The sequence below is a fragment of the Melospiza melodia genome, chromosome 5 (assembly GCF_035770615.1).
Source record: "Melospiza melodia melodia isolate bMelMel2 chromosome 5, bMelMel2.pri, whole genome shotgun sequence".
NCBI classification, from domain to species: Eukaryota; Metazoa; Chordata; class Aves; order Passeriformes; family Passerellidae; genus Melospiza; species Melospiza melodia.
In genome coordinates, this window is record NC_086198.1 from 5,518,314 (window position 1) to 5,540,554 (window position 22,241).

Consider the following 22,241-nt stretch of genomic DNA (forward strand, 5'->3'; position numbering starts at 1 on the left):
AGGTGTTACAACACTGAAGATATGAAAATAAATACTTAGCAATTTAGCATATGGTACTGTTATAAGGTGCATACAAAAATATTTACTAATTGCTCATACTACCTACTTAGTAATCTATTTTAAAAAGTTCATCAAATTTTCTGCATCAAATAGCTTATTCTGAACTTACAATATCAGGAAATACACAAAGAAACAAATCAATTTCCAGAGCTAAAATTAACTTTTTTTCCATTCCTTTCATGACTTCAGTGATCACAGAATACATATTTTGTAGAAATTTCACCTTATTTCCTGTTAGGTTGTAGCATTTGGAGGCATATCCCAACAGAGTGGAAGCCTCATAAATGCAGCTTTCTGATAAGAGCACATCAAATTTACTGTCTCACTTCAGTGCATCTGTTGTTTTTCATTTCTGTTCATCACTTTAAAAGTACTGTAATGATAACTGAAACTTTCCTTTTGCCTTCAATATGAAAACATAAAATATGGCCCCAAGATTGCATATGCAGATGATAACAGTGTTTCACTCTATTTCAAGAGCAAAATTTGTAGGAGTCTTTTTGGTAAAAAATAAGTTGCTTTCATTTCTGCCATGAAAAAAGTTTTTAGTGACAGTGTTTCCAGGAAAAAAACCCCCAAAACCTAAAACAGTAGTTGAATGGGAAAGTACAAGTAGGAGTGAGAAAAAAAATTATTTGTAAACATAAGGAAAGAAAAAAGGATTTTACTCTTTCCTTCACTATTTACTACACTAGTAAGAGCCTTCATATTTATGCTATAAAAAAATTTGCAGCTAAATATCTTTTAAATGTAAAACTTATTTGAAAAAATAAGTTACTAACCTTTAGTAAAGAAATTATTATGTAGTAAAAAATGGGGCAGATTTACCCCTATGGGCAAAAATGGGGTAGAAACTACTCTTGTCACCTGTGTATGTCAGCCTTTATAACATGAAAAACTGAGAAATATAAGATAAATAGGAAAAAGGAGTTTAGTTTCATTTAAAACACTGTATTACTGATTGGAATGTCATGCAAAGATACATTGCATTCCCACCTCTGCCCAGAAAGTTTGAGAACCATATTCTGGCAGAAGGATATTCAGCACTAAAACCTGTTCATTGTTTAATACAGCTTTTGTCTCCTTTTTTGGAAGGACTTATGACCTTAGGAATGACTATAAATTTTTACTGCAATGACATAATTATCTGCTACTGAATATTCCAAAATCAACAGAAATACTGACCTGAAATTTCAGATATACAGAAATGATGAGTTATAGCTTTGGGTATGCTCAAAATTTTGAAAGAGATATCCAGGTATTTCTACAGCAAGTATTTTTTTGCCTAGACACCTTAAAAACAAATATTTACAAAACCATAAATGTAGAAATTTACAGATACGCATAATTTGATGAAATTTAAAAATTTACTATTGAAAAAAACATGTGCTTGTTTATCCACTGAAACCAGTCATTTACACTTACAAATTCTCCTTATGTTATCAATGATTATCTGAAATGGCTTCTGAGCAGATAGTTCCATATTTTGGGAACTGCAGAGTGGATAAATTACTTATTTTGGGGATTGCAAGATGGGATAGCTACACACATTCTCAAAGCAAAGATATTCTCTCCAAAGGCTTATGTGCTAAAAAAATACATTTTAGTCTGAAGGATAAGAAAGATAAAATCACATAAATATATAACGAAAAAATAGCCTGGGAAGTTCACACTTTTTTGGGTGATCTTCTCATTATAAAGGAAGAAAATATTTAAAGTAAGTTACTTCCTCTTCTTGTTCAGTTGCATACTTAAAGAACAATAAATTCTATTTACTTTCACAGGCTGTTTCTTTAACTATTTGATACTGTCATTGATGTTCTTCTATTTGGGGGTGTTGGAGTTGTTTCTGTAGTAAACAAAAACAATATTTTTTCTGTAAATATTGACTAATCTTTTGCCATTCTCATCGCAAGGAAATACTACTGTTCCAAAGTTGAGCATATGTTTTTGATTGTATGGGCCTTTTCATCACACAAGCATATGCTACTAGGTAAATATAGAGCTGACACATCCTTGCATTATCTAAAGTGATTAATAGCTATAATTATGGGTGGCAAACATCTATTCTAGCACTGCTCTTTGAAAAAGATGTTCATAAAACTGAGGCCAGAGTAGATCTGAAGATTGCTAAATTAAGTATGTTACCATGGTAGCCACTCATTGTACACTGTATCAGAGCAGAGTGAGCAAAAAGACCTTTCCAAAACATTACCAAGTTCTTCTGTATTTAAACATTTCTATGAGATTTTGAGGTTTTAATTCAGAATGTGTTAATCTGTAATAGTCCTGTCAAATACATTCATTTTACATATTGTGAAGTCTTCTAATGTATTTTAGAATGCAGATTTTCTATCATGCCTCACTAAACATTGAGGAACTCAGGCATTCCTATGAGTGAAAGAGAAGGCGTTTTGTTTACCAGCAGTTTTTGAATTACAGCTATTACTTGAGCTACTTGGTGGATTACCAGTTTTTCTAACTGTTAATCTTCAGAGTACATCCCAGGGCAGTCTGTTTGGGTAGGTGACTGCAAGGCAGCAGAATTTGTACTCTGTCAGCGTCTCTGCTTCCACACGTGTTTGATTACGTGCACGTTTTCAACATGCAGACTGCAATTCTGATAGCTTATCGGTGATTCACAAAATCACAGAATGGGTGGGGTTAGAAGGGACCTCAATGATGTTAGTTCCAACACGCCTGCCATGGGCAGGGACGTGTTCCATTAGACCAGGTTGCTCAGAGTTCCATTAAACTTGGCCTTGAACACTTACAGGGATGAGGCATCCTCAACTTCTCTGGGCAACCTGCTCTAGTGCCCTAAGCTCCCTCACAGTAAAGGCTTTCTTCTTGCTGTCTAAGCTAAACCTGCTCTCAGTTTTAATCCACTCTCCCTTGTCCAGTCAGTACATGTGCTTGTAAAACTCTCTGCCTCTTTCTTGTAGGCTCCCTTCAGACAATGAATCAATTTGTATTCATTTTACTGCATTTTAAATCCATTATAATTTTGAATCTATCAGACTAGTTTATGCAAGTGGCAACGTATCCTGAATTACATGCCAATCCTGAATCTCTAACACTCGCCGATTCTTCCATTGGATTTTACTTGTAATCAAAGTAAGAAAAATATAACCATTATCTGTCGCAGACATCCTTTTGTGAAAATCCATTCTTAGGATTTTTCCTGCTGAAGCTGAGCAGTTTCAGCAACAAGGTATAAACAATGGTTACCTGCTGCCGTGGAATGCAACAAGTGTGTTTGTGATTGGGCCATCTTGAATGTTTACAATTAATGGCCAACCACAGACCAGATAGCATGGACTCTCTGTCCGAGACACAGACCTTTGTTATTCATTCTTTTCTATTCTTACCTTAGCTAGCTTCTGAGGAAACGCTTCATTCTATTTCTTTTTAGTATAGTTATAATGTAATATATATATATAATAAAAAAATAAATCAAGCCTTCTGAACATGGAGTCAACATTCTTGTCTCTTCCCTCATCCAAGAACCCCTGTGAACACTGTCACAATTCTCTTCAATTTTATCCTCAGATTCTCAAAAAAGCTTTTGTAATTTTGATCACAGAATGAGCTAGGTTGAAGAAGACCTTTGAGATCATCAAGTCCAACTAGCTCTTTTACACTCATGGAAGAATTAAGCAGGAAAATCTGACTTAAGTGACTCAGGACTTAATGTCCACTGCCTCTGCAGCTGCCAACATGAAAATCCTTTTGTGGTAGATCAGACACTAACCACTGGACTGAAAAAGTTTGAATAAACAGATGTAACTTACTCTGATTTTGCCCAGGCTTTCTATTTTTTCTCTCTTAAATGTTCTCAGCTATAAATTAATTCCTGTATTACATAAGATATTTCAAACACAATTAGGTCTAGATTATGTTTTGAAAATTAAAAATCTAATGAATAGTGATAGGTGATATTATTATGACTTAATGACAGACATCAGTCTTGGGCTCAGCAGAAGATCACTCACATTCAAAGTCCAGTAAGGTATTTAATATCTGGAATGATCTTATCACCTCTCTAACATGAAGATTGGCAGTGAGCAGAGCAGAAAAGCTTTGAAGTTCATTTCTCCAACTGTTTAAACAGTCAGTCTCATCTGATACGTTAGGACCAAAAGCACATAAATCTCTCGGCAGCCCTCAAGAGTTCTACAGTAATTTGCTTGGCATATGCTGGAACTGCAAAATGCTTCCTACTCTTTGCTTTGCCTGCCTCATTACAGCCAATATTTGGGTGTGAGTGCACACACACTGGGAGACACATGGTGGCATTGAAAGGGAACAAGTGAGAGAACTGACCTTAAAATTTCGTTGTTTACACTATAGCACAGAATTCATTTAAAGATGATGGGAGTCAAATAACAGTCAATAATTTAAAACAACTGTAGTTTATCTTCATAATACTTTTAAAGACATTTAAATCTTGACAACCAGTCACCTTCTGTTTTTGAGAAGATTAGAAATACAACTGATAATAGGAGTACAAGCACCATAATTTGGATCTACATAAAGTCTTTGATAATGTCTCAAATGATAGTCTTCATCTTAAACTGAAAGCAGGAAAGATTCAGGTTAAACATGGGAACAGATAAAGAACTGATTAAAGTAAAGTGATTAGAAAGTGAAGTGTTGAAAAGAGCCACAGGGGAGTCAGTTTTCAGATCTTCATTGCTTCTAATCTGCATAAATTACTAAAACAGAGAAACTAGCTGTAGAATTGCCAAATGCACTGATGGCTTAAAACTGAAATGAAGTAGTAAGTGGAAAGCAAAAGAATTAAATGATAATTCCCCTTGGAAAATGGTTTACATATTAAAAGGAAAACAAAATTTAAGAATGATAAACATAACATAAAAAGCATTGCCTGTTTTTCCTTCAAGAAGCACAAGAAGCTTACTTTTAAATACTACACAAACTTTAGGGAACTTTTCTGAACCTGTCTAGGTTATTGAAATACTGAGAATGACAAGCAATTCCCATATACTGCAGCTTGGGGAGTGGGGGGGAATAACTATCACTTCAGGAAAAAAAAACAACCTATGATCATAACACACGCAGTGATACAATATGGTACAACAATTAATGTTAAATGCCTTTCCATTTGAAATCTCAAACCACAGAAAACACGAAGAAGCCTCACGCTCCCATACACGAACAATACCATAAAAGTTACCAGAAAACAGAGAATACTTCCACTAAAGTTACTCCCGCCATCTTTCCCATCTCCTAGTTTTTTAACTCAAACAAAAATTAGTATCTTCTAGCCTCAGTGGGAACAGAAAAATAAAACAATACTCAATACATTGAAAAACATTTGTGGACATTATTACGGGCTTGTGTTTGGTTTTGTTTTTTTATTTGCTGGGTTTTGTTTTGGGGGGTTATTACTATTATTACTTTTGTTCTCTTTTTTAGCTTATACACAGTAAAATAGAATTATTGAGGAGGAGACTTACAGGAAAATATCTACCTATACATTACTGATAGCACAAATATAACCCACCCATAGCCTAGTAAAGATGCATAAAACACTTCAACAATTAGAAAATACACATTAAAGATGATGAATGAATAAGATGTATATTGCAGGAAGCCAAATGCTATGATGCTCACCACCACCATAATTTGACCCATGCACTATACTACAGAAATAGTGGTGTAAAATGTTCTTTATATCATTCTGAAGCCTTTGAATTCACTACTCATATGTTAAATATGTAAGACAATGAAGAAAATATAAGTTTCAAAAATCTAAGTAACAGATGATTATATTTTTTCTTTCCTGTAACTGATATTCCAATGTTGGTTCATATCATATCTTGCCACCATCTAGGTGTCTCTCTCAAAGTCATAGTATTTGGTCATAGTTTATACAGAGACCCGTCAGAAAAAAACCAACCAAGTGACTGCAACACAAATGGCCACACTCAAAAGAAGAAAATAAAGAAAACAGGAAGAAAAATTATGTGTAATACAGCTATATAATTTCATGTACATATGGTCCTCAAGACAGCTGCATAAAGACAATGGAAGCATACAGATTTTTAGTGTTGATGAAATTGCATTGCTGCGTCCATTTGAATGGTAGCTGAAGTGACAATTTTAAATCCAGCACCTGCAAAGCATCTTTACACACTACACATAAGAAATTATGATCCAAAGATGTTTCTATCAGTGCATACAGCTAACAAGGGAAATGAATTTGTATCTATGAAGAAATGAAGAGAAAGTTTGAGAGGAAGTTTTTATTGCCATACATATGGTTTTTCAATATCTGGTTAACAAATTTAATATCTCTCTCTCTCCTAGTGCTCACCATTTTAGAAATAGCTGTAGTTTGACAGACAACTTGATATCAAATACAGAAGGTTTCTATATTTAATATTCCATTGCTAATACTTCCTTTGCTTTTTAAAGGTCATTAATGTTATTGATTACATTAATTTGAAAGCTGCTTGAATAACACTGAAAATTAATGTAAAATGAACATCTGCGCCAGTTGACAACAAACAAAATTGCTGTGCTCCTCAGAGATGACTCGTCCTGGGTGTTTTCCCCACTGATCAGTTCAGCATAGCAGGAGCAAAAGAGTACAAATACAAGCTCTCAACTATTTTTATATTTCAGTTAGTAGACAAAGTTGGCTAATTTTTCCTTCATTTTTATCAATGGCATCCAGCAACAAGACAGCTTCCTGGAGAAAATTATGGACTGCTTAGCTTACAAAAGCAAGTCTATTAATTCTTTTTTGTACTTAAGTGTAAGAAACAAAGTGTAAGGTCCGATAACAAGTGGCATAATAAGTTTCATCAATCTGGTCTAGCACTCGTAATTCTTCAGGAGCTAACCATCAAGCAATTCTCTCTTCATTTAGAATTTGGCCCAGTGATAACTTATCTACAGATATAATGATTTAAATTAAAAACAGATGACCTTGTAACCAAGACTCTCAGATCATCTAGTGATATTCCTGGTGTTCAAGACAAAAGCAGAGAATTACTTTAAAGAACAGAGATCAAATGTAAAACTCACTATCTATGTGAATGTAGCTTTTAGGAAAAACACTTTCCAATGGAATTCCAAGTCACAAGTCTGGACATTTCCTTTTACGTATATTCTGACTTTTAGCAAGACGGTACATGCCTTCAACTCACATAACTTCTTAGTTCTGCTGGCTATGCCTTAAACTCAGATAATTTCATAGTTGTACTGATTTTAGAACATGGATTTATCAACTTAGTTACTTGGCAGTTTCATATGTTTAGATACTAGTATAGCATCATATTACAGAATTACTGCACATAATTGTGGGGTTAATCATTATCTTATGGTATAGGGGATAACCTGCACACATTATTAGGATCAGTTCAATCAGTGAGTCTGACATCTACTCATGCAATTTAATGAGAGGTATTCCATCAGCATTTATTTTATGATCTATTAAAGTAATGCATTTGTTCCTGCAAATTCTTAAAAGCCCCTTATTCCAGTGCAAGGGGACATCCAAACCACGCAACTGTTGAATAAGCTGAAGTTTTCTAAGACTTTTTTATCACAGGCAAGTTTTTGGTAAGAGATTTAAGACCAGAGCTTTAAGAATTATGAATTGCTCTAAGTGATTACTCTCACCTTGCAAGATAGAAAATATAAAAGGAGTATATAAATTCTTTGTCAGCATCAGCAAAATATTTATGTCCAGTGATTCTGAATGCTGAACTAAGAGATGACCCCATTTCTTGCATGAAATTTGCCATTTTATCTTCTTGGTTGAAATTACTATGGGAAGACAAACTGTTTCTAGAAGTATTGAGTTTTTCTGTCATCAATCTCTATAAAATGAACTGAACATTTTTTAATCTGACATTCTTTTCAGATTAACTGAACCTTAAATCCCTAATTTTCTTAATGTTTTGGGAACTACGCCTTTGAAATAGCAATTTAATAGCCCTGTTAGAATCATAGGGAAAAAAATCCTGTGTTACATTATCCATGTATAGAAATGGATGGTAATCTCCCAATGATGAAAAATTTGAAGAATTAAATCTTAAATGTACCGTGAGAAAACCAAAACATGTAAGAGTTTTGGAGAGTTGATTTCAAGACCCATTTGGTGATCTCTTACAGACTCTACTGTTTAAAAGTATTTGTTTTGAGCTATTGGCATTAAAATTAAAGTCAACTAAAAAAAAAAATTAATGACAGTAATATATGACCAGAATAACAAAATGGACATATAGAAAAAAGTGAAGTGACACACACATGAAAAACACTATGCAAACCAAATGCAATTACGTTTTAAACAGAATTTATTATTGTTCAAACCCAGTGAAAAGCCCAATTTTATTTGCTCAGAGATAGCATCAAGGCTCTCAGTTTCACCATCTAAATTGATACCTTTCTGAACTTCTCTATGAACCTGTTAAGTTGCAGAGCTCACTGCCTCAAGAGACACACGTCTGTTGCCTCAGTTCAGAAAGCATCTCAAACATCTTTCAGCATTGGAAAATCAGAGTATAAACATTTAGCTAAAGCTATACATTCCTGAATAGCAATGTATATTTAATTTCTCCATACACTACAAGTAACTGTAATTTGAATCCTGTGCTAACAAAAGAATCCAGCAGATGTTCCTCAGTGGTCCATGGAACTGGCAGCATTTGGTTCTTTCAGGCTGGACAAAAGATGTTCTGTGAGCTACAAGCATAGGCCATCCACAACAGGATCGCTCTGCTCTGGGTTCTGCCACAGCCCACAGAACATCCTCACTCTGTATTACAGAAAATAAAGAATAAAATCATGTTATTTTTACCCAAGCAATTTTTTCTTTACATAAATCACACTTCCTTTACCTAAACCTGAATCGTGTAAGGACCTCTTATTTCAGACCTCTGCTCCTCTGCCAAGTTGCAGAATTCACCTACCAGATTTGAAGATATTCAGGAGACTGTAGGAATCTGGCAATAACCCAAGAACACAAATAAGCCTTAGGTGTTAGAAGAGAACCTGATGATAACTAATTGTAAAGTATCATTTTACTAAACTGCATTAAATTGCTCCTTCTAGGCCAAGACAATTATTCAAAAGTCTTGCAATATAGAGAATACTACATTTACAAAACTGAAAAAAAAGCTTATTTTTGCATAGCAAATACATCAACTAAACACTAGTAGCTATGGAAACTGAAGGCATAATTTTTCCTCAGAAAACAAGAAATCAAACTTACATTGCCAGATCAACTGTAACAGTCACAGGACACCAAAGTATAACATATGAATGGTTCAGCACCTTATCCACAAGTACTATTGTGGTTTTATTCCTGTGAGATCTGCATTCCTTGCAAGCTGCAACTAATTATAAATTGGCTGATACACCAATACTCCTAGGCTGTGTTAACATTTTGAATTTGTTTGCTCACCTTACCTTCGTTACTGCAAGTCCAGCTACTTTGAAAGAAACAAGTTTTGTCAACACTACAGTTATAAGCTATTTTGCAATAAAGGCTATTCTATGCACATTAATAATACTGACAAGAACAGATGGCAATTATTGCTTTTAACAATTATTTTTTTCTGTTGGTATTAATTATGTGTGCTTAATTTCTGTTGTTATGTCCACCGGGCACCAAGGTAAGGCGCTAAAAATCTGCCCAAATACTTTCATCTCATTGACACCAGCAGAATAGCAGAATTCTTGTTAAAATGGAAACGTTACTTTAATTTTAATTAACTCATTCGGGATGCATAAAATTAATCATTATTGATAGCTATTTTTAAAGCACTTTTCTAATTGAAGTGCTTTATAAACTCAGCAGCATTATTTCTAAATGTATAGTGAAAACATCTGTTGTATTTAAAAACAGAAATATTTATAAAATTATAGCCATGAGACTTAGTAGAAAAGTTCTCTATTATTCCTAAATGTGCTGAAGAAGGTCTGATTAAGTATCTTTGAGTTAAATTCCTGTTCACTGATTACCTAGGAATAGTAGCCTTTCTGTTGTGTCTCTAACAGGATGCTTATGTCCAAGTTAGGCAGCTAGGTGGTTCTCTTCTGCAGTTGTATTAGCAAGGGAAGAATAAAATTCCTAAGTTAACATGGTCTGTAACAGCCAACACTCTCTGCAGGCTGCTGCTTAACCTTTGTCAAAAGATAACACCAAAACCAGCCTTAAACAAACAGCCTTCTCAACAGGGGCAGGCCTGCTTTCAGTTGAGCTTCATTGCACCAAGCTGCTTCAGTTCATCGTTTTCAAGCATTCAACCAATGATCTGAAGACACATTAGGGATATTATAGACTCCAGAGCTATGCATTCCCAAACCTGAAGAGCAGCATATAGTGTCAGTAGTGTGAAAGAAGATCCTGTCTGGATCTCTCTAAAGACAGACAAAGAGATACAGTGGTAATACAATTTATTCTGAGGCTAAATAAAAAGTGTCCCTGGAAGCACTGGCACATCAATTTCCCTAAACCAGCAGGTTAAATACACAGGCAGGACAAAAAACTCAGGATATTCCAGACACAATCAGATATGTACAGCTTGATACTCCAGCAAAAACATTGGCTCTAACTGCCTTGTATTTGGACTTTAGTAGAGTCCAGGCTAGAGCACAGACCAAACACAAGGAACTTGCTGAAATCCTACCTGTTCAGAAAGTCTATGAAGAGCCCCGCCACTCAACTTCAGGGCTTTATGTGAGCAGACAGGAATCCAGTTACCTCTGAGCATTTCAGGCATTCGTTTGTGAATTTTGAAATAATGTTCTCTGGTTCCTTTACATACAAGTTTACCAACTTTGGTACATTGCTTACTGTATCAGAGAGAAATTTACAGAGCAATTGCAATCTCATAGCTGGTGATAATGTTGGAAAGGAAGTCATGATTTCAATGAAATCTGGTGAAAGTGTAGTAACTTCATGAAGCACTCATTGGAGCAATGCCAGTTAGTTAAATACTTAGTAATTAAAACAAGGTTTCTGCTTTACAAGGTATATATATTTTGGCCTTTTACTAATTTTTTATCTTATTCCTAAATCACTAATGGATGTCCCTAATCTAGGAAAAAAAAATAATCTTACTTCGATGAAGGTGAAGAATTTTTGCATTAGTGTCTTCTAGTATGCTAATTGTGGTGCTAGTTTAACAAAACAGAATGTGTAAAAATTAAAATTACGTCTTTAAGATTTGGTGGCAATGTAAGATGTGCAAATAACAAGATTAATGATTCACATATTACAAAATAAAATTAAAATTGCTTTAAAAATTTGTTAAAATAATACTATAATATTACATGATGGGTGGACCCTGGCTAGATGCTGGGTGCCCACAAAAGCCACTCTGTCACTCTGCCTTTCAGCTGAACAGGGGAGAGATAATATCATGAAAGGCTCATTAATCAAGGTAAGGGTGGGGAGAGATCACTCAGCCCTGACTGTCATGGGCAAAACTGACTTGACTTAGGGAAATTAATTTAATTTATAACCAAGCAAACTAAAGTAGAATAATGAGAACCAAACCCAAATATTAAAAGACCCCTTTTCTCCAACTCCTATTTTCTGCTAGGCAAAACTGTACTCCCAAATTCTCCGACTCCTCCCTGCTCAGCCACACCCGGGGACAGGAGATGGGGGTTGCTGTCAGGTCATCACACGTTGTCTCTGCTGCTCCTTCCTCTTCAGAGGTAGAGTTCTCACCCTCTTCCCCTGCTCCGGTGGGGACTGCTCTCTCTGCCAGGGGCTTCCCTTGTTGTAATGTGTTCATTAAGTTCATTTAATTCCTCCCCCATTTTATGTATCTGCTCCCCCCCATTTTGTGTAAAATGGTTCTGCCCTCCTCAGTTTTCCCGCCACAGCCCTGCCAGTTCTATTGTCAATCTGTTAGGTTATATAATTCCTCCTCCCCTTTTTCCCTTACATGTATGCTTTTTCTCCTCCCTGGGCCAAGTCAATCACCCCCCACTCCACCTAGTATTCCAGAAGCTTCTCCTCTTTGGGGGTTGTGGTTGGCTGTGGTCCCGGGGCCCCTCCCATACCTGGTACCTATTGGGCTCTCCACTATGTCATTTGTGTTGAGTTCATCCCCTCTTCTCCCCCCATTGGTCTTCTGTAAACCCCTCCCGGGTCCACTCCTTCCCTTTATAACCCCTAAGCACCCTTTGTTCTGGGTCATTTGCTGGGACATCGTGGGCTTCTCAATAAACCAAGTTTAGTCCCCCAGTGAGTGCCCAGCTCCTTCATTTTTGTCGTTCAGCAGCGATCCAGTCCGCAGCCAGCACAGCCCGAGGCCTTACGACGCCCAGGGGTGCTGGCAGACCGTACAGCAAGGTGTGGGCCTTAACCTCAGCTAGCCAGACCGACCTTCTCTGCTCTAGAAGGCAAATACACGTCGCTGCATCCCTGGGGCCCAGCACGGTGCAGGCATTCCCCGCCCGGGCTCCTCCCTGTGCTGCCTGCCCGGGATGCTCACCGCCTCAGGGCCCAGGGGACCCAGCCCTGGCGCCTGCAGCGCCCTCTCCCCCTGCTCCCGCTGTCTGCCGAGGTGCTGCTCGCACTCATCCTCACTCCTCAGCTGTAATTGTAGAGGGTTTCTTTTCCCTCCCTTCCCTCTGTTAGCACAGAGGTGGTAACGATGGGGCCGATGGGCTCAGCTTTGTCCAGCAGCAGATGCAGTGGGTGCCGGCTGGCACTGCCTGCATTGGACACTGCAGAAGCTTCTGGCAGCTTCTCTCAGAAGGCCCCCCTATCGCCACCCCCCTTGCTACCATAAACTTTTGCCATGCAAGCCCATAAAATCACAGCTCACAGTTTACCAGAACATTGAAAATTCTTAGTGTATTCAAACAAATAAAACTAAAGAATCCAAACTAAACTTCATGATCTATAAAATTATTCCTGTCTTACAAGATGGTATTTTTTTTTTTTAGCACAGAAACTAATTTTTAATTCAATGAGGATTCATAACAGTTGATACTGTTTATCATAAATGTCTCAGAAACAAGTTTAGTAACTTGAATAAGCATCTTGGCAATATATCACCAAGTACTGTTCTGGAGACTCCTAATTTAAAGCAAATCTATTTTAAAAAATTGTCTTTAAAAATATTTTATGGTTAAATGGTTTAAAAATATAATACGGTTTTTCCCTCCCTATTGCTCATATTGGGACTCAAAAATGATCATCTGTTTCTGCAGTAGCAGACAACCTGTCTGAGCTGAAGATCAATCTTATGAAAAATGGATCATATGTGTGTGCTTAGGAATTACAGGTATCAATTGACAGCACAACCAACACAAAAAATTAGTAAAAAAATAGTGCTTGCTTCAAATGGCAACTGGTGAAGACATTATTATTAGAGTCCAAAAAATTAAAAATAAATTAAAATACATGCATTCATATATACCCATACATAATTACATTTACAAACAGGCCTAAACTAAATGTGTTGTTTTTTACAGCATTTATAAATGAAAAGACCTTAAAATAAAATTTGAAATAATCCAAGGAGAAGGATTTCTGTCATTGCAAACAATTACAGCCTAAAAAATTGTTCTGTGTCCGGACTTGTATAACGTACTTATTTTTAATACTGTTGTAGACCTTGGAAATCAAAACCAAAAAAATCTTTCATTTCTCAATTATTTTATACAGATGCTGAGGTCAGCTAATGATTCTCAAGCTGTATTTTGAGGCAAGATAACAAAGACAAATTCTTTGCCACGGCTGGGAGACTGTTGCTATGACTGCTGAGTTATTATCAAATGGCTGGCTGCCACCTGGTTAAATTGGTTCTCTTCAAATTGTGTAGGACTGTTGTGCAGGATTCTAAATAAATATAAGAGAGGCTTGAACTGCCTGGTAAAGAAGCATTGGAAATATCTTTCATAATGCTTTCAACCTTAAGTAGACAATCCAACATCCTTAAAATTTTGAGCTACTGGGAGGACATCATAAAGTTATCTTAAACCTCATGGATTCAGGAGGCTTAAGAGGCAATACAGTGTGATGCTATATCAAGAAATTTTTTTGCACAGTGCAATTCTTCACCCCAAAGATTTAATGCGATAGTACATACCCAGCAGGATGCTGGTGGAGGCACAACCAACACCAAAGAAGGCTTCAAGTACCTACAAGCCTTTGCTAGCCTACAGTACAAGCTTTTATACTGTTCCTCTCACATGCCTTACACCTGTGTGCCCCCTGTGCCCCTCTGTGGTTGGTCAGTGCAGCTCAGCATCCCTCAGGGCTGGTCACGGGTCCTGCACAGCTGCAGCCCGTTGGGGATGAGGCTCAGCTGCAGCCCCACTCCCAATGACCACAGGCTGTGTGCCTACAACACACACCAGTTGTTTAAATGTGATTCCCAAAATACAGCTAGGGTATAAAATTAATTATTCTCACCTCAAAAATGTTTTGACTAATATGATTCAATGTGATTTCAGACTCTTTCTTGTGGCTTCATGTAACCTTTACAGTGTTCTCTGCTACTGATTGAATGTTTATGGAAGGCAGAGTAGACTAACTAAGAAAGCATCTAACCTTTGTTTCATATCTATTTCTCAGCAGTCATAACATGCTAAGATAAAAGGGTGATACCAGAGCAGGATCAACAATTCATTAAATGCTATGCAGGTACTTAAAAATTAATTTTTTTTAGGCTGCAAGAGCTTCTCTTTTGAGAAAAAAAAAAAAAAGTTAATATGTAGAAATAAAACTGTAAAATCACAATGTTCTTACTCATAAAATGAGAAAATATTGAGGTCAGCTATTGTAACATTTTCAGAAATTGAAAGATTTTGAATGTTTTCCAGTGAGCAGGTATGGTCTCCAAACTGCAAGTCATTTTTGCTTTCAGCTTACCCTGGAGTTGAAGAGAAAAACTGGCCTAATATACTGAAAGAAGTTTACTGATATCTTAAATGCTAAATTCAGCAAGCAGCAACATATTCGAGGGAGAGCACAAAGGCAGCATGGCAGTCTATACTGCTCCTAACATAGGCCAGAAGAAGAAGTTCTTAGTACATAAGCCAGAAAAACATGACCATCAAAAGACCTTGTAGGTCATTGAAATTGGAAATTAAATGCCTGTTATTTCGTGAGAGAAGGTTTGTATGAATAGCTTAAAGTGCAATGAGAAAGCAGGCACCGACATTTTCTTTGATAAATTCAATTCATGAAACATGCCATGTTGTTTGACAGACCATCCCTTCGCAGAGGACACAGAAATGGGCATTGGTCTGCAGGTCAGGAGTGGGGAGCAATTGCTTTTGCATCACCCCTTTTTCCCCCTTTGATTCTCATCACTTAATAAATTATATTTATCTTGACCCCACTAACTTTTGCCTTTCCAATCCTCTTCCCTAAACTGCTGGAATAAGTGAGCAGCTGGTGGGTTTCTATTTCCAGGCCAGAGTCAACACTCACAACTTCACAACAGCAAAGCCCTTTCAGCTTCAATTAGTCATGTAACAGAAAAACAAATATGAAATCAAGTTATTATTTGAATAAATAACAGCCAAGAAATGCAGAGTTCAGTTGATTTGGTTGATTTGAGTGCTTCTGTATGAAAGGACATTTTCAGAATGACTGACTTGTGCTGCCACTGGAATGCCCATAGTACTGCTCTTCCTCACCCACACCATTGTGAACGAATATTGCCACTGCCATAATCTGAAGCATGAGTTCCCAAATCATAAGGTTTGGCTTGAGAGATGTTATGCAGATAGAGGATGCAAACAATGATGGTCTCAATCTTTCATTCATATTTGATAACAGGAGTGATCCATTATTCTAAAAAACCACATTTGTAGTCATAATCTCATTGCTATTAGGCTGTTTTCCATCCTGTGCAGATATTCTATACAGAAATATTAAATCACTTTACAAAACTGATGACAGCTACCCCAAAAGCAATTACATGAGAAAATATCTATGGGTAATCCTGAGTATAATTTTTTTGATCTTCAAATATAAGAAATGTGCATCAATAGGCAATACTGCACTGTGAGTCTGCCTAGCATTAAGGAGTTTATCCAGAATTACAATTTCTACAATATGAATGTCCTTTGTCTCCTGATAAGAAAGACACATTTCTATTCTCTCAATATTGATCCAGCTGTATCAGTGGAATCAGGTGGTGAGTGATACACAGTGCTCAAAAAGAATAAGCTTGACAGCATGTATTAGGTCTGTTAACTACATGGAAAATGAAGTTTGCATTTTTCTCCAGGGATGAGGCTTTCTATAAAGCCTAAATCTAGCAGACAGCTTTTGCAAACATGGACTTTTTGAAATGTGATCTATGGGAAATGTAGTCTCTAATTTAAGGGATGGGACCAGCAGTTGATTTGTGCAATGCCAGCTGCTCTCCTGTCTCCCTTCCCTCACAGCCCTAGTGCAGGTGACTGTGGAAAGACACCAGAAGGGATGGAACCAGAGAAACTCAGTGATGCACACAATCCCTAAGGACCACCCGTGCTCCTCCTCAGCTTCACTAGGCTGCAAGGAAATGGAAGGGCTGAAAGAGTGGAGAAGAAGCTGACTCAAGGCACAGAGAGATGGTAAGGTTTGTAAAGAATATGGGGTAGGTAGTGAGGTAAGGGATGAACACGAATGGCTGAAGGCAGCTGCTTCTCTTACACTTCTGCATACAGTGTCTGAGTAAACCAACAACAGCAACACCCGTGAGAAGTGCACCCTGTTTCTCCTATGACTTCTGTAGTTCCTCTGTGCTCTTACTGTCTTATTTGGAAATAACTATACAGACACAAGATATCAAAAATACGCCTGGAATCTCAGTGCCTTAAGCTGCCATCCTTTTTTTAAAAGGATTTTTGTGACTGTGTTCACAGGGGTTCTTAGATGAAGCAAGAGACGAGAATGTTGACTCTATGTTTAGAAAGCTTGATTTATTATTTTATGATATATATCTATACATTATAACTATACTAAACAGAAATAGAAAAAGAAAAAATTTCTTCAGAACATAGCTATGCTAAGAACAGAAAAGAAAAAATGAAAACAGAAAGCAGCTCTCTTGGACTCTGAGATAGCTCCATCTTAATTAACCATTAATTATAAACATCTTAAAAAAAACAATCACAAGTAGACATGTTGCATTCCACAGTAGCAGATAATAATTTTTAACATTTGTTGCTGAAACTTCTCAACTTCAACAGGAAAAATCTTAAAGAAAAGATTTTTCACAGAAGATGTCTGCTACAGATTTTATTAATTATTAGGTTTTATTATAAAGATTTTATTAATTATTGTGGAAAATCTGATTATTTGTTTGGAGTTAACATAGCTCATCAAGTGTAATATTACACAGCAGAATGACCTTCCCCTAACTTAATTTTTTCATAAATTTCATGTAAAACATGAAAAATTTACACCTGTGGGCCAGCAGATAATGGTGACCTGATATATTTCTGAGTGACAGAAATATTATTAGAAATATTGATGTAAAGTTAGCCTAATGTTAAGTCTCGAACTTAAATCTTTGGTACAGCAGCTGAATTATTCTAACCTAAATTAAAAATTGGCACTCATAAAAAAAATTTGTTGAAACAGAAAAAGATAAAATGTTGTGCATGAAATAAGGGGGAAAATCCACAGGAATTGTTGAAATAAACTATAAAGACTAAAGTTCTTGCACTGAGAAAATTAGCCAGAGAAAATGCCTAAATATTCCATTTAAAGTAATATATTGAAAAAATAAGGATTCTGCTAGTAAAGAACAGGTATGGTGGAGGGGGTTGTTAATTTTTTAATTGAATACCATCTTACAGTAATTGTTGTAATGTAATTTCATCAATTTCTGACACAGTCAAGCTCTAGTAGTTTTAAGATAAATAGATCATTTAAGATAATACATGATACATTAAGGTAAACATGATGTTTCTTCTGCTTTATTTATGTGCTGTTGTTTTCTATCTGTTGTCTATGTAACAGAACCACTGCCTTCTGTAAGGTAATGAATTCAGAATTCTAGACTTTGTCATGGGTAGTATTCTGAGGTAAGTAATGATGATAATAAAAGGAAAAAACATATATTTATTATATCAATTACATGAAAAAGGTCCAGAGTTTGTCCTTCCTAATCTGGGTATTAGTTATTTTAAAAATGTATACACTGCATTAAAAAATTAACTTCATTGTGTTTGGCATGACATCACTACCTGAATACCAAAATGAATGTGAGTGATAGTTTTGAGGTGTTTTGTCCATTTTTAAATGAATTTTATCAGCCATCCTTCCTTTTAAAATTCCAGCATGGATTACTGGACAAATACATCACTTGCATTCACATGTCTTACTGGTACTTGCTTCTACTCACTACTTCAGCAACACAGAATAAAGCTTTTCTTTCCTGAACCTCCTTATTCAATACCCTTATTGGCAGAAAGATCTAAAAAATACTAATCCAATTAGAAAAAAAATTTCTGTTAGCCATCATCCCAAGATATTTCTCCTACTAAATTTCAGTTTTGTCTGGTAAGAATTTAGAAAATTACAACAGATGTGGGACTGAACTAACTGAAAAGCAGAGGTCTCCTGAACTGAACTGAAGAATTACGAAGTACTTCCAGGCTAACTACAGATATATTATGGAATAGAACCTCAAAATTGAAGTCTTAGAAGTCACTAGTGCATTAAAAAAGCACCATGTATTTGAACATAGCATGCCAAAAAGGATAAATAAAAAGCTTATAAAAAGTACAAAAAAAAAATTCAATCACATCTTTTTTTTCAGTATTGAAGAAATAAAAATTATTTTGTAAATGTCACATTGATTTACTCCATGTACTATATCAGCCTCTTTGGTTATATTTTCAGGATTTTTAAAATTTGATACTGACCAATATACATTTACATGATTTTTTTAATAAGATATAAAGTAAGTTTACATTCTTTTTATATTTTCAACAAAATGCTGTTGTAATCACTGTGATAGATGTAAATTTCTTCTCTACTAAAGATTCATTAGAATATTATATTTGTGAAATCACATTCTGGGATTCTCTACTTAGTTTTCTGTTGACAGTGGGAAACAACTAGCACACAAAAACTACAAAGAAAAACAAACTCCCACAAAGAAGATAGTAAATTTTGATATAAAAGTGTTTTCATCCTTTGGAAGAAATGTTTTAAACCAGTCTGTTTTACTAGTATGATGTTTCTGAAATCAGTGGCATCACACTGACAATAAAATCCATGTTCAAGCTTCTCATGTACACAGAATTTTACTCAGTCATAGAAAGCTCTCAAATGTACCAGTCAATCTTTTTACCTTACAGCTAAAGTTACACACTAAAAACCTCAGCAAGCAACAGCAATATGATATTTTTCTTCCTCTTTCTATGATAATGTTCATTGGCAATTTTATTTCATGCTTCTTATAAATTGCATCTGAAATACCTATGTCCTTGACACAGGCACCTGTTATCAACACTGTTATCAGAACAGTCAGAAGCTATGCTGCTTTCAAAGCATGTGGTGTTGGCTGAAATATGAATTAGAAAAAAAAATTGATGAACAGAACTTTTAAATATCTTGATAATGGTGAATTTAATGGAAATTATTTTTGCACATAAAGAAATTCATGTTATTATGGATTTTTCTGTACATTGTGTTAAACAGGTTTAAGCTATTTAAAAAAACCCTAAACAACCCTTGCATGTTAATTTCAAGTATTCAAGTGAAACAAACCCACTAATTTGAGAATATGCTCTTTCAAATGTACACCTCATTTAGTCATTCCCACACAGTTGTCCTTCCATTCAAGGAACTGTGAGGTGTTTAATGCATTTCATTCTATTGTCCCACCACCACACAATTCTGTGAAAAGAACTCATTTGTACTGCACATATTTCTCTATTATCACTAGAGTAAAAAATGCATGCCAATAACTAGAAATTCTTCAAGAGAACCCATAGGGCAGCCGAGGATATCTCAATTATTATCTTGCTAACCCTTAAATACATGCTATACGCTCAAAGGAAATTTTTATTTAGTTTAACATTTCTTATTTCAAGACAGCTTCACTTTTTCAGTAGATATGCTAAATTTTAATACAAAAACCATCAGATTAAAAGTATCAAGTTCTGTTGGTAGAAGAAAAATTGTCCATAGCTGCCTGATAAGGTCAGAGTGATAGGGCTCCTCTTATTTCTGACTATCAGCCTGTAGCCTGCAGATATTTCCTAATGAAAGTTTAAGATAAGGTAGAAATTTTCAAGCTGTCAAAAAGTGCAAGTGAAACAGAAATAAAATATAGATTTGGTTAATGTACGCAATGAATGATGCAGAAGCACTGCCATAGAAAAGCTAGCAAACTACTTTAAAACAAAGCCCAAGGAATAACAGTCCTGTATACTAAACAAGCATATTTTTCTAACTTTTGGAACACTAGAAATTCCTATTTAAAAACTACTTTGTCCACAAGGATACCAAACATAAATTTTTCATGGCTCAATGTATTCACTCAGAAGCAATTCGAATTTGTTAGAATGTGTTTCTTCTCTTCATCAATTGTCCATGAAATGTTTGATATTCCCAAAAGTGTTCCCTATTCACAATTATTTGGCAAACAGTTCATCTAAATCCATTTCATCTGTGCACCACTTAGAAGCTCTTTGTTGCAACTGTCAGTTTGAGTACTCACTATTTGAAAATTGGTGTTTCCACATTTACAGCATTCTGCAATGTGTTCCTGTTTTCTAAACAGGATTCACAGGTTGATGAAGGGCAAAATCAAATGAAGTGCCTTAGAGCATTGTCAGCTTGAATTTAGTTCCAATCCCACCTGGTTAACCTTTGTAAAAACAAGTTTCTTTTTCAAAATAGACAGGCTGATGACTAATAGGTCCCAGTCATGGAGCCCAGTAGGCTCCTTTCTACGTCAAACAGGTCTGCTGACGAAGGATCCAAATACTGCTAACATTCATATTTTAATACACATATGACATAGGAAAGAACCTCTTTCCCAAGCAAGTCCAATCGCAGTGGAATAAGATTGAAAGAAATTGCTTTAAGATTGATTTTAATATTTTTATTGCTTAAAGTTTTTACTGTTTGCTTTTAAAACATTTACTTAAAATGCATTATATTTTTATATTGTCTAAGGACTTACAAAACAATCACATTAATGATAACATGTATATTGGTTACCTAGTTTAAGTTAATTATCATCTCTTCTTTGCAAGAGGAAATATAACCCCAATTTTAATGTACTGTTTCCCAGCTTTTGTTTTCTAATATGAAATAGGCCTTCTGTCAATATGAAATTATTTATTTTCATAGAAAGAAGTACTGAAAGCAGTAATTTATGTTGCCAAAAGCATATCTAAAAACACATTAAAGATGTTCAATTAATTCCTGTTAAAATATTTAGATATTTTAGCTGAGTTCCCACAAGTTGTAGCTGAAAACACTATTGAGTTAGACACTGCTTCATATGGAACTGATGTCATGAACTTCCAAGCCAAGAGCAAGCTGAGCATATTTTGACTTGTATTCTGAGCTTTTAACAGAATTCAAACACTGTTTATATACAGCCTGATTTTATAAAGAGAAATTACATCTTTTAATGACAGCATTTCATAACAACAGTAAATCTTTCACCTACAATTAACTCGCACTTTACTAAAACAATATTAGAACAAAGCTTTCAAACATGCAGATACTTTCAAACTGGTAAGAGATAAGAAACTTTTATTTCAGCTTCATTCCAACGTGACATTCATTAATTATTTCCTGGATGAGTTCTTGCTCATCATTACCTGATTGCAAAAATCACAGAATCAAGCCTCAGCTGTGTAAACCAGTATAAACCAATCTGTGAAGGTGCACCAATACAAGCATCAGGACAGTTGCTCAGTATTAGCACTCTTTTTGAGCTAACACATATATTCCAGAATAACAAAAAATTTCCTGGATACAAACAAATTTTAGGGTTAGAAGGAATTAATAAAAAGTGTATGCTTCCAAAGAACCACATATAGCTTGAACCACAGATGAAAAACATGAAAATCAAATATTCCAAAGAGACTAATGGTACTCACAAGGTGTAGTAGCTACTTGATGCACAAACTATGCAGAATGAAACATATTTGCTTATGGTTGTCACACAGTATCAGTGACAGAAGGCGAAATTATG

At 35.6% G+C, this 22,241-nt stretch overlaps 1 protein-coding gene across 14 annotated transcripts in view; it reads right to left on the bottom strand.

Moving 5' to 3' along the window:
• The window catches only part of TENM3 (teneurin transmembrane protein 3), a 1,293,822-nt gene that overhangs the window by 1,112,655 nt on the left and 158,926 nt on the right, over positions 1-22,241 (bottom strand). The window lies entirely within an intron of this gene.